Source organism: Primulina huaijiensis, chromosome 13 (assembly GCF_012295235.1).
Source record: "Primulina huaijiensis isolate GDHJ02 chromosome 13, ASM1229523v2, whole genome shotgun sequence".
Classification (NCBI taxonomy): domain Eukaryota; kingdom Viridiplantae; phylum Streptophyta; class Magnoliopsida; order Lamiales; family Gesneriaceae; genus Primulina; species Primulina huaijiensis.
Window position 1 is genome coordinate 10,591,302 of NC_133318.1, and position 14,570 is coordinate 10,605,871.

Consider the following 14,570-nt stretch of genomic DNA (forward strand, 5'->3'; position numbering starts at 1 on the left):
GTTAACTTCGAAAGTTCAGTTCAGCTGGATTCGGTTGCCTTGATACCTCACGTGATACTTCAGTTAGGCAAGTTGTTAAATACAAGTACTTGATCAGTTCGTCCAATAGATAAATGGTTTGTCAAACAACCGAAATTAAGTTTCCAACAATTTCCCATTTTTTGGTGTTTGACAACACTAAGCGAATGATAACTGATCAGTTAAGCTTATAGACGTCCTTCAAATCGGTTGTAGATAAAATAATAACTGTCGTGTACAGATTCGTACAATGAAATAATCTGTAAAAATAATTCCATGTACAAATAAATCCGTTAAATTCGTCAACTGATTTGACTGTATCTTAGGTCTCTATTCCTCCGTTTTTTCAAACGCCTCCATTCTGATAGATAATTTTTTAACATCAGTTGATAGAACTTTAACAGAAGTGGCGACGTCTGATACTGCATTCAGCATAGTAGTTTGCAATCAAGTCTATCTTTCGGGAAACAGATGTCTCCACAAAGTCAATTCTCTTGCTGATTACATCTTTGGTTACAGAGAGACTTTCAGCTAAGCCTCTATTCTTTTTAATATCTTCTATTGCAAGGGAAAGAGAGGTCACGGTAGCATTAACTGCCTTCAGCTTTTCTGAGGTGAATACCTCTGCATGTTCCAGTTTTAGAGTATGAGCGTGTTGAGTTTGTTGAATCTGGGAAACTACAGTAAGTATTTTATGCATATTATTCTGAATGTCTTGAATTTCTTCAAGAACTGCTTCAAGATCACCAGACGACTGAGGAGGTAGATGTCCAGAAGTTCCAGGTTCGTGTTCTTTGAAGACTTGATCAAAGACCACCAAGGTCCTGTCAGATACAACTGTCTCGGCCATAGTGTGTACTGGAACAACTAATTCAGCAACCTCTACTTGCGCTGGAGGAGGAGAAGAAGGATCCCGAATGGCAACTGAACTGTCCTGATGTAGAGGTAAATATGTGAGACCTTCAGTTGGAGGATCATCAACTGGTGCTTCTGCCTGAGAATCAGCTGCATTTTGGGCTGGCTCGTCAGTTGGAATATTTTCAAAATTGAGCAACTGAGCCTCCACATTTTCAGCGATTTGTTTTCCTGTGGACTGAGCTGGCACATTAGTTTGATCATCCTGCTGAACGGGCTCTTCAGTTAAGATAGGAGCCTCTATAATTGCTTGATCAGTCGATTGATCAACTGATTCAGAAATGAGCTCCTCTGGTTGAGATTCATGTACTACTGACTGAATAATTTCATCAATATTTGCAGGTGTTAAGTCAGCTTTTGAGTACAATGGTGGATCAGCAACAGAGGTTTCAGGCACATCCTGAGCTTGCTCTTTATTCGGTGATGAGGGTTCTTCCTCTTCATCTGAAGACCATCCATGAATAACTAATTCCTGATCTTGTTCCCAAAATCGTATATGTACATGCAGGGAAGTAAGATCTGAATCCAACTGAGTAAGTACAGCTCGATCATTGTAAACTGTTGGATTCGTCGGAATGTAGTTGGCTTTCAACTTTTCAACCAGCTGAGCCAACTTCTTGGCTCTCATTAAATCAAAGAAATAATTTTTTTTTTTTATAGCCTGCACAATAGTACTTTTTCAGCTGAGACTTCTTCTTCAATTGTTTGGCAAATGTGTGAGTTCTGTATGTGATCCAAGCCTCATAAGTTTTCAGTTTGGATGCTGCAAAAGCATTGACCTGTTCCCAAATCAGGTCAATGTGGGTATGGATAGCATTTGTTGGCCTGGGCTCTTCAATCATCTTTCCCTTGCCCTTCTCATCAGAAAGAATGTGTGGAATGTTCAGACCCGAACGAGTCGTTTCCACCATTTCTCGAATAGTGACCCCTTTAGGTCGAGCCTGAGCAAAAATGGTAGGGCGATTGACAGTTTGTAGAGAAGATGCGGTCCTGACAGACTCCTTTTAACCTGCTGAGGTGAAAATCTTCTTGGATGGATCAGTTGATGGAGGCAACTAATCTCTTGCTGAAACTTCAGCTGGGATGGCTTTTAGAGGAATAGCCTGAATAGGCTATTGAGTTTCGGAAGGTTTCAGCCTTTCAGTAGCTTGCAGCGAGACTATTTGCTTGGTTTTCTGAGTTCTGGGCTTTTTGGTAGCTTTGGGAGATGGAGTTTTCTCCGTTTCCGATTCATTGACAATCAGCTTCCTTTTGGAGGTCTTCAGCTGTGCCAGAGTTTTTGCCCTTTTTACAGACTTGGGAGCAGCCTGCTGTGCTCCAATCTCCTTTTTGATGTTGACGAATTGATCAGGAGTTAGACTAGTTTGGCTTTGGGCAACATAATATTCTTAGCATTGAAAACTTTGAATTTGGATGATCTTTCAAAATCATCAGCCACCAACCCTTTGATTTTCAGCAAATAGCTCAGCTGAATAGCAAATCCTTTGGACTGTTTGGTAGATTGAAGCATGTTCTTCAATATGTTGAAGGTGAGTCGCCTCCAGTTGAATCTTCGTCCTACCATGATAATGGTAAGAGCTTGAAATTTCTCCAAGGTAAGGGCAGCAAAGGATCCGGCCTTTGCCAATAATCCCTTGGCTACAATGTCAGCCAACAACTGAACCTCATGTTTTAGTTCTTTCTTTGGATCGGAAACTTTGATTTTCCGTCCATCAGCGGAGAGTTGTGTGTGCATCTCTTCAATATTTGATGCTTTAACACCAGCAAGGTGTGCCAATAAATCAGACGGCAACAAAAATATCTCACCAAAAGAGTCTTCAGATATGGTCAACAACTGAACATTGACAGTAGATAAGATGCTTCCATCCTGATTGATAAATCCACTGGAGTAGAAATCGAAAAGCTCCTTTGGATAGATCTCTTGGGAAGATTGTCCCAAGAATGTTCGGAGTCCTGCTGATTGAAGCTTCTGAAATACATCCTTTACCTCGGCTTCTTTAATAGATAGGACTGAATCAAAATTGATTGACATAACATTCAACATATGCACTGGAATCTGGTTCGCCATTTGAGCTGAATGATTTTCTGCGAAAAAGAATGCTTGAATTTACTTTTGCTCTGAGAAATTTGGATAAGCGTAAGAAAAAGAACTGAAATGGAGCGGGAAAAGTACTTTTGTACACGACTGTTGGTATTATTGGACACGTGTCAGTCCATGAAGATTTTACAATAAAAACGTGTGTTTGTGTGGTAAGGACGTGTGTAGTAAATATGTGGATTATATGAGTCCACGATTCAACTTGTCATTTGCTGAAAGATAGCATTTAATGCTTGATAGATAGTCACGTCACTTAATTTAAAATTAAAAAAAAAGGTTAATTGGTTAACGTATGTGAGAAGATTAGTGGAATATCCGACATAAAGATCAGTTGTAAAACTGTTTCCTTTCAGCTGAAGATTTACTAACTTGTGTCTTCTCAGTTAACCTCTTAAAACCAATATTCCCCCTTAATAAAATGCATATAAATATTAATCGAACTTAAGCAAGATTAATTAAATAAAGTCCTATGCTTGGAAGATTAATTGTCTGCTGCAGTGACTGAGCCCTTTCATCTTCCTTGACCCTGCGCTATAAATAGAAGTGGCTCAGTTAGTATCAAACATATCAGTTTTCGAATATTCAGCAGATAATATGCAAGGTGCAAGTAGCTCAAGACTTCCAGATATTGCCGAAGAGTTTATAAACACCGCTCAAGAGAAACATAAAGTTGATATAGAAGATGAAGTTTTTCATAAAATTCTTCGCTTTTAGGAGGAGCTCCAAGGACTCCAGTTCCTCTATGAATGTGGAGAGGCGAACACTCGTAGAGTGTTGGCAAAGCTGGACAAATATAGAGAGCGTTTGCACATCGCTGAGACGGTGAACCTCTTTGAGGATGGTTATCTCTACCAGCTGATGTTCCACAAGGAGAGGACTATTCTGGAGCGAATAGTTGTTTCTGATAGTTTTCTGAAGACTGCAACTGGCGAAGTATCCGGTTGGATGAAAAAATGGAGAGCTTTTGTTGAAGAAAAATATTTTGGTGTAATCCGCAACAATTTCTTTAAATAAAAATTCATTTTGTTTTAGTGTTGTCTTTTATTTTTCTTCAATAGTTAATCTCATTAGCAAAAATAGGTGACTAACTGAATCAACAAACTGACAAGCTAACATCTGTTAAGAATTAGATAAATAGCACAAATATATCAACAACTGAGATATAATCATGTAGAACTAATTAAGATAAGTCTATTAAACCAAGTATGTTGCGAAAGTGAGAAAACTTAGTCTCGGGTAGTGGTTTGGTGAAAATATCCGCTGCTTGCTGCTCAGTTGAGACGTATTCCAGTCTGATGTCCTTCTTCAGGGCATGATCTCCGATGAAGTGATGCCTGACATCGATGTGCTTGGTCCTTGAGTGAAGAACTGGATTATACGTGATAGCAATTGTGCTTGTATTATCACAAAATATAGGCAATTCCTTGGCGATAACTCCATAGTCTTTCAGTTGTTGCTGAATCCAGAGCAGTTGAGCGCAGCAACTTCCAGCAGCAAGATATTCTGCTTCAGTCGTGGATGTAGCTATGGAAGTTTGCTTCTTGCTGAACCAAAAGATCAGTCTGTCTCCTAGAAACTGACATGATCAACTTGTACTTTTTCAATCAAGCTTACATCCTGCATAATCTACATCTGAATATCCAACTAAATTGAAATATGAGTCTTTAGAATACCACAGCCAAACATTTTGTGTGCCCTTAAGGTATTTTAAAATCCTTTTGGCGGCTGAGAAATGTGATGGCTTAGGGTTTTCTTGAAATCGAGCACACATGCATACAACAAATACAATATCAGGACGACTAGCAGTTAGGTACAATAATGAACCTATTAAACCTCTGTATAATGTCGCCTCAACTGATATTCCCCCTTGATCATTGTCTAGTTTCACTGATGAACTCATGGGAGTGCTTGCTGCTGAGCATGATTCCATGCCAAATTTCTTAAGCAGTTCCTTCGTATATTTGGTCTGACTGATAAAGATCCCAGTTTCCAGTTGCTTCAATTGCAGCCCAAGGAAAAATGTCAGTTCACCCATCATGCTCATTTCGAATTTGTCCTGCATCAACTTAGCCAACTTCTCGCATAATTTGGGGTTAGTTGACCCAAATATAATATCATCAATGTAAATTTGAACAAGTAGAATATGATCGTTCTTAGAGAATTTGAACAAGGTCTTATCAACTGATCCAACTGAAAAATCATGATCAGTTAGGAATTTTGAAAGCATTTCATACCAAGCTCTTGGAGCTTGTTTCAGACCATATAATGCTTTGTTCAAATGCTAGACATGATCAGGAAAAGTATGATTGATGAAACCTGGAGGTTGCTCTACATAGACTTCTTCCTGCAGCTGACCGTTTAAAAATGTGCTCTTCACATCCATTTGGAAGACTTTGAAGTTCTTGAATGATGCATAGGCAAGGAATATTCGGATGGCTTCCAGTCTTGCAACTGGGGCATATGTTTCATCATAGTCAATTCTTTCTTCCTGCCTATATCCTTGTGCTACCAGTCTCGCCTTGTTGCGCAAAACTGAACCATCTTCGCTCAGTTTGTTCCTGTATACCCATTTTGTACCTATAACATTTTTTGAAAGTGGTCTTGGAACTAAGCTCCAGACATTGTTATGGGTAAACTGATTCAGATCCTCTTGCATTGCATTTATCCAGTTTGGATCAGCAAGAGCCTCATCAGTTTTCTTTGGTTCAAGTTGTGATACGAAAGCGGAATGAATAAATAAATTAAGCATCTGATTTCTTGTTCTTACCGGATCAGATGGATTACCTATCACCAATTCTGGAGGATGTGATTTCTTTCATCTGAGTTCAGTGTTTGTTGTATCCAAGTTGGTGACTACTTCTGTATCAGTTGGAGCTTCATCAGTTGGCAGTTGAATATTCTCAATAGGCTCCTCCAACTGAACATCAGGAATAGCTTTCTGTTCAACTGGTTGTTCTAATACTTCCGGTTCTGGTGTTTGGAGGTTGTTGTGATTGATATGATTATCTTCTTCATCTTCATCCTCCAAACTGATCTCTGTAAGTGTAGAACCCGTAAATCAGACAACGTATAAGCCATGCATAATTCTAGTATTTAAATTAAAATGATTTTATTGCATGAGTATTTAAATTCTTTTCTTTATATTTAATTATTTTATTGCAGTAGTTTAATTACTACCTTTTCAGTTAAATAAGTGAGGTCGGACTGGAGTTGGAGTATTGAGATAAAATTTAATATTAAGAAAACATTCTTAGAATTTGATTTAGATAAATAATGAGTTAATTTAATGTTTAAGGAATTATTTAGGTGATTTAAATATTTAACCATGCATGCAAGATAATGTAATTCCATAATTAATTTATTAATTTATTAAAATATTTAATGGGTAGATAAACACTAGAGATTTAAAATTCAATAATTAGGAAATATTTCCCCCTCCAATTTATTGTAATTTTCGGCCACTTCATAATTGGGTTTAAAATATTTGGCAACTCACAATTTTGTATATCTTTCTTTATCCTTTCTTAGCATAGATAATTCCCTAAATTTTTATTCACCACTAATTAATATTTAAGCAATATTCTACCATGTTTATCTAGCAATATTTCCCTTCTTTTTATCTAATAAAAATCGACCATTACCTTTGGAAGATTTAAAAAGTTTAACAACTCATTTCTTTGATTCCTTTCCTTACCCATTTTCTTGAGAGATAATTCCATCACACTTAATCTTCAATAATTAATCATTAAGCTTTTTTCTTATCCTTTTTTTGAATGAAATTATCGGCCACCTCCTTGGAAGATTGAATATTTGTTTAACAACTCACCTTTGGTTCATTTCCCTAATCTTTTCCTTGGTATGATAATCCATTCCTTTTAATCACCCAAATTATTAAATAAACAATATTTCTACCCTTGTTTTGATAGCAATTTTCTTCCATTCAACCCCCAATATCATCAATAAAATCAAATAATATCATCATCATTTCCTTATCTCACAAATTCAAAAGAAGCAAATATGATCTTGCCATTCTATCCCACTTTATTTGTAGACTTTCCCTCATTTCCCTAACCATTTATCCTCACCATATCACCGAAATTCAGAAGAAAAATTCAGAAAAAAATCGTGAGGTGCTAGAGAGGAAATCGAGTAGAAAACAAGAAACAAAAGAAGAACACGCCGTCTCCTCCGCGCCGTGTCGTCGCCTAGTTTGTTTTCTTTTCAAACGAAAATTTCCAGGCATGTATATGTCCTTCGTTTCTCTTCAATCAAGTCATAATAACATTTTTGAACATTACATGATCATGATTTCCATGGCAAACTGAATTTGGACAGCAACTTTCAAAGAAAAATTCGGCACAGATTTGTTTCCCTTCATGCTTCTCGTTTTTTGTTGGTTTTGTAGTTTCAGGTGGTTGGCTCGATCCCAGGGGCTCAAGGTTGCATCTAGACATGTACTAGGACATGTTAGGGTCATGTAAGAACGTTGGTTCCAGCCCCTACACGCTGGAGATAGAGTTTTGACAGCAACTCAACAAGCATGTCACTTTGTGTCTCGAAATTTGCGTGTGTATTGTCTAAGGTGGAGATTCTGATCTTGGCTGCCATAGGGGCTGTAGCCATGGTTAGAACCTCTCCTTGGCTTGTCTAAGATGTGACCAAGTCGGCCTTTCAAGGCTTGGTCCATGGTTGCATCGGTTTTTTAATTTAATACAAGACAAGCCCCTTCGATCCCTTTTATTTTCTGCATGTGTGAGTTTCGGGTATAAGGCGTTGGTGTGGATCTTGGTTGGCTTTTCAGCCCTTAGCCACGGTTCATACCATACCTCTTGATGTCTAGATCATTCCATGGTCAATCAAAAGGCCACTGGAAAGGTCCATGACAGCAAACAAAGCAAATCTCCCCACGCGCGCAGGTTGGCCTCTAGGGTGGGAGTTTCGGATGATTCATGGTGAGGTTCGAATTGTGGCTAGCCTAGGGCCCTTAGCCATGGTTCAAACCATGCCCTAGGATGTTGGGAAGAGGCTCTGGTTGGTGGTTCAAGCCCCAATGGCCATTAGCCTCGAAAACGACGCAAGGAAACGAAAGCGCTGCTGCTGTATTTTGTTGACAGCAAGTGGTGAATCGGTTCAGAGGCTCGTTTGAGTTCTTGGTTGGCATTTAGCCTATGGCCTTGGACTCGACAGTACCACATTGAGTTAGGAAGGTCATGTTTTTGGTTTTTTGTGATTTGTTCAAGTTTAGAGGTCGTACGAGAATTTACGGTGCAATGTACCAAAATGACTCTCGAAAGAGCGTCTAATGTTTTTGGCCTCCATTCCACCAATTTCGAATTGTATCATTTTAGGAGCATTATTTCATCATTATAGGTGTATTTTAATCTTGAATAAATGATGGTTCGGTGTTGGTTCGGGTTGGCACGGAGTCATGTTTAAATACTAAGTCATTGAGCGTAATTGTCTCTTTTCTGGATTCAATTATGAAGTTTTGGTCAAGTTAGAATATTTGCATGTCACTCATGATTAGGTAAAGTTGCAGCGAGCCTGGGAGCGATCCAACCCATAAGGAAAAATTAATACAGGATATTTAATTACGCTATTTAATTATATTACGTGAATAAAATATTCATTTTTGAGATTTATGCGATATTGCTTGTGGCCACTTCACTCTCATGGTATTATTACTTCACCCGATGGTCACTTACCGATTCAGTTCAGTTCATCCCGGTGGTCACTTACCGATCCCACCCAGTATAATGTGGCATTAGTCTGATCAGTCGATTATTACTTCACCCGGTGGTCACTTACCGGTCAGTTCAGTTCAGTTCAGTTTAGTGCAGTTCATGGGGCCACTTGCGTAGAACATAATCTCAGCAAAATTATGACAGGCTATTTTATTACAGAGCTCTATTGAGCAAACAGTTCACTTATGATTTCCAGTTCAGTTATGCACGTATTTATAATTATCAATGATAAGATATTTACAGTTCAGTTATGCAAGTACTATAATCCTCATGACATGATATTTTCACTTCTCATGCAATTTTATTATTATCTATTTACTTGTTATTTACGATATATGCATGCTGAGTCTTTAGGCTCACTAGACTTGATTGTTGTAGGTACTGATGATGTCGAGATCGAGGGCGGGGACCAGTGAGCCAGCTCGAGTCGGCAGTAGTGGGACCCGAGGACCTCATTTATCAGTTTATTTATTATTTTTGCGAAAACTCATTTTATTACAATGAATTATTTTAAGCTGTCGTTTTGAAACATTATTTACTTCCGCTACTATTTTGAATATTAAACTTTATTTATCAGTTTATCTTATAAATGAGACATTTTAATCATTTAAAAAGAAAAATTTTAAATTTTTCAGTAAATTTTCAAGCACGAATCCAGAGGCCTTTACAGGTGGTATCATAGCCTATGTTCTTGTAAATGGTTGTACTACTACTGACCTCGAGAAGCTCACAAAGTCACGTATTCGGTCTGTAAATTTCACTTTTACGCATTTCGTTTACAGCATGAAATATTTTAACAGCATGTTTTCATGAAATATTTTATGTCAAGCTTTTATTTATGCAGTATTTATTTAAAATATAAAGAAATTATGGAATTATACATGTTAGTTACGTATGGGTTATATGTATGGAACAGTATGCCTCCTAGACGCCTTGTTGAGCGAGTGAGAGAAGATGAGCCTCGTCATGAGGACAGCGAGAAGCAGAGACAAGAGGGGAACGGACCTACACCCCCTCCACCTGACATGAATGCCCAGATGCTAGCTGGGATGACTAGGTTCTTCGCACAGTTTTCGGGGAACAATGCTGGAGCTGCCAGGCCGACAGGGCCTGAGGCTACTTATGAGAGATTTATAAAGATGCGTCCTAAGGAGTTTTCAGGGACCTCAGACCCCATGACTGTCGAGGGCTGGATCAAGTCCCTCGAGGTTATCTTTGAGTTTATGGAGCTTGGGGATGTAGACCGAGTTCGTTGTGCGACAGATCTATTTGGAGGAGACGCCCGCTTATGGTGGGAAAGAGCATCAGTAGCCCTGGACTTGGCTACACTGAGTTGGACGCGCTTCACGGAGGTATTTTACTCCAAATATTTTACTGACGAAGTGCAATCTCGGTTGACCAGGGAGTTCATGACCCTGAGGCAGGGAGATCTGACTGTTACGGAGTTCATCCGTAAGTTTGAGAGGGGCTGCCATTTTGTGCCCCTGATTGCGAACGATGCCGGTGCCAAGCTGAGGCACTTTCTGGATGATTTACGGCCGATCTTGCGCCGCGATGTTAGGGTGGCAGGCCCTACTACTTTTGAAGTTGCGGTTTCCAGAGCTCTTGCTGCAGAGCAAGATTAGATTGATATAGAGAGGGATCGCCAGGGTAAGCGACCAGTCCAAGTACCACACCGCCCTCCTCCTCATCAACATCAGCAGCAGAATAAGAGGCGCCTTTCTACGACCCACCCAGAAACAAAGGCCAGCAGCAGCAGCAGCAGTGGGGCCGCGCAGTCCCTAAGACTTTTGAACATCCAGTCTGTCCTAAATGCTCACGCCGCCATCCTGGAGCATGTATGTATGGCTCAGGGAAGTGTTACAAGTGTGGCAGTCCAGACCACGTGCTGCCGCAGTGCCCTCAGAGGAACCTGCCTACCCAAGGCAGGGTATTTGCTCTCCATGCAGAGGAGACGAACCCCGATACCATGCTTATGACAGGGAGAATTTTCATAGCTGGCTCAGCTACAAAAGCCTTGATAGATTCAGGGGCTACTCACTCGTTTATTTCAGAGGTCTTCGCTAATTTTCATAAAGTTAAGACCATTGGGCTAGATGTGGCCTATTCAATAGTACTGCCTTCGGGAGAGAAGATGACAGTTACCAATGTGATCCGAGACATAGATCTTGAGCTTCATGGCAACCTCGTTTATGCGGATCTGATCGTATTGCCGATGCCAGAGTTTGACATCATATTAGGCATGGATTGGCTATAGACTTCCAGCAGAGATCTGTTCTAGTCCGACCGCCTGGGATGACACAGTTCTTATTTGAGCCGGACAGGTACTTTCCCTTACCGCGCATTATTCCATATGTCCAGGCTAGGAAGCTCATGCATAGAGGGTGTCGAGCATTTTTAGCAACTTGTATATCCGTCCCCAAGGCACCTAGTCAGTCAGGCTCAGATGTCCCAGTTGTCAGAGATTTTATAGACGTTTTTCCGGAAGACATCTCTGGTATGCCACCTGAGCGAGAGGTGGAGTTTTCCATTGAGCTTATGCTAGGTACGGTTCCGATCTCAAAAGCACCGTACCGACTAGCACCGACAGAGATGGCAGAGCTTAAGAAGCAGATTCAGGAACTTCTTGACAAGGAGTTCATTCGCCCGAGTTTCTCACCATGGGGCGCGCCAGTCTTGTTTGTGAAGAAGAAGGATGGATCCATGAGACTTTGTATTGATTACCGGGAGTTGAACAGGGTTACAGTGAAGAACAAATACCCACTCCCGAGGATCGAAGATCTATTTGACCAGTTGCAGGGAGCTTCGGTATTCTCCAAGATTGATCTGCGTTCCGGTTATCACCAGTTGAGGGTGAAAGACGCTGATGTTTCCAAGACTGCCTTCAGGAATCGTTATGGCCACTATGATTTCCTTGTGATGCCGTTCGGTTTGACGAATGCACCAGCGATCTTCATGGATCTCATGATTCGCGTATTTCAGCCGTATCTTGATCAGTTTGTGATAGTGTTCATAGACGACATTCTTGTCTACTCCAAGAATCAAGAGAATCACGGCAGACATCTGACCACCGTGTTGCAGACATTGCAGAAGCACAGATTGGTCGCAAAGTTCAGTAAGTGCGAATTCTGGTTGGAGAATGTGGCTTTCTTAGGCCACATTGTTTCTAGCAGTGGCATAGAGGTAGACCCAGCGAAAGTTGCAGCAGTCAGAGATTGGGTTGTGCCACAGAATGCATCTGAGATTCGCAGTTTTCTTGGCCTAGCAGGATATTATCGGAAGTTCATTCAAGGATTCTCCTCTATCTAAGTTCCACTCACATCATTGACAAAGAAGAATGTGAAATTTATGTGGAGCGATGAGTGTCAGAAGAGCTTCGATACTTTGAAGCAAGCTCTTATCTCAGCAACAGTTTTGGCCATGCCGTCAGGGCCCGGTGAGTTTTTCTTGTATACCGATGCTTTGAAGCTCGGTCTCGGCGCAGTGTTGATGCAGCATGGGAAGGTGATAGCGTATGCTTCTCGACAGTTGAAAACTAATGAGAAGAACTACCCTACCCATGATCTAGAGTTGGCAGCCGTAGTATTTGCCTTGAAGATTTGGAGGCATTATTTGTACGGAGAGAAGTGCCAGATCTTTACCGACCACAAGAGCCTCAAGTAATTCTTTACGCAAAAGTCGCAGTGATGGCTCATTTGACGATTCAAAGACCTCTTCAGTCTGAGATGAAGAGGTTTGATCTAGAGACTTATCCTCGAGGTAGAGTTCCCAGTCTATCTACCTTGACTATTCAGTCCTCTCTCCTAGACCGTATTCGCAGTGGTCAGTCAGCAGATGAGCAGTTAGCAAAGTGGAAGCAGAGAGATGAGGCCAAGGGCAGTATCTTGTATACAGTTAGTGACGGTATTGTCAGATATCGAGACAGGATATGGGTTCCTAGCAGTGATTCCATTCGAGCGGATATTATATCAGAGGCCCACATGTCGCCGTACTCTATTCACCCTGGGAGTACGAAGATGTACAAAGATCTGCAGTTGTTTTACTGGTGGCCAGGAATGAAGAAGGATATCAGACGTTTTGTCTCCGAGTGTCTGACTTGTCAGTTAGTGAAGGCGGAGCAAAAGAGACCAGCAGGTTTGCTCAAGCCTCTTCCTTTTCCCGAGAGGAAGTGGGAGAATGTTACCATGGATTTCGTGACCGATTTTCCGAAGTCAGTCAGAGGATCAAACGCTATCTGGGTGATTGTTGATCGTCTTACCAAATCAGCGCACTTCTTGCCTATTAAGACAACTTTCACCATGATTCAGTATGCAGAGTTGTATATCCGGGAGATATTCCGACTTCATGGTATTCAAGTCTCTATCGTATCTGACTGAGACCCCAGATTTACTTCCTCATTTTGGAAGAGTTTGCATTCAGCAATGGGTACGAAGTTGTTGTTTAGCACAGCTTTCCACCCTCAGACAGATGGGCAGTCAGAGCGAGTTATTCAGATTTTAGAGGATCTTCTCCGTGCTTCTGTTATTGATTTATCAGGGAGTTGGGAGTCGAACTTGCCATTAGTGGAGTTCACATATAACAACAGTTTTCAGTCGTCTATAAGTATGGCTCCGTACGAAGCACTGTATGGCCGTAAGTGTAGATCTCCTATTCATTGGGATGAAGTAGGGGAGAGAGCAGAATTAGGTACGGAGATCATTCAGCAGACTGCCGATGTAGTAGTCAAGATCCGTGATAGGATGAGGACTGCTCAGAGTCGACAGAAGAGTTATGCGGACCAACGGCGGCGAGATTTATAGTTTGCAGTCGGCGACCATGTTTTCGTGAAAGTGGCACCTATGAAAGGTGTCATGCGGTTCGGAAAGAAAGGAAAGCTCAGTCCGAGATTCATCGGACCATTTGAGATCCTCGACAGGGTTGGGACGTTAGCTTATCGTGTTGCTCTTCCGCCGAATCTGGCCAGAGTACACAATGTGTTCCACGTCTCTATGCTGAGGAAGTATATGGCAAATCCTTCGCATATTTTGAATTTTGAACCATTGCAGCTCACTCCGAACCTGTCTTATGAAGAGAGACCAGTTCAAATCTTAGACAGACAGGAGAAGAAGCTTCGGAACAAGCTGGTTAAGCGAGTTAAAGTCAAGTGGCTTAACCATTCAGAAGAGGAAGCTACGTGGGAGTCTGAGCCAGAGATGAGGAGTCGTTATCCCGAGTTATTCGGTGAGTTTTAATTTCGAGGATTAAATTTCTTTTAAGGGGGGAAGGGTTGTAGAACCCGTAAATCAGACTATGTATAAGCCATGCATAATTCTAGTATTTAAATTAAAATGATTTTATTGCATGATTATTTAAATTATTTTCTTTAAATTTAATTATTTTATTGCAGTAGTTTAATTACTACCTTTTCAGTTAAATAAATGAGGCCGGACTGGAGTTGGAGTATTGAGATAAAATTTAATATTAAGAAAACATTCTTAGAATTTGATTTAGATAAATAATGAGTTAATTTAATGTTTAAGGAATTATTTAGGTGATTTAAATATTTAACCATGTATGCAAGATAATGTTATTCCATAATTAATTTATTAATTCACTAAAATATTTAATGGGTAGATGAAACACTAGAGATTTAAAATTCAATAATTAGGAAATATTTCCCCCTCCAATTTATTGTAATTTTCGGCCACTTCATAATTGAGTTTAAAATATTTAGCAACTCACAATTTTGGATATCTTTCTTTATCCCTTCTTAGCATTGATAATTCCCTAAATTTTTATTCACCACTAATTAATAT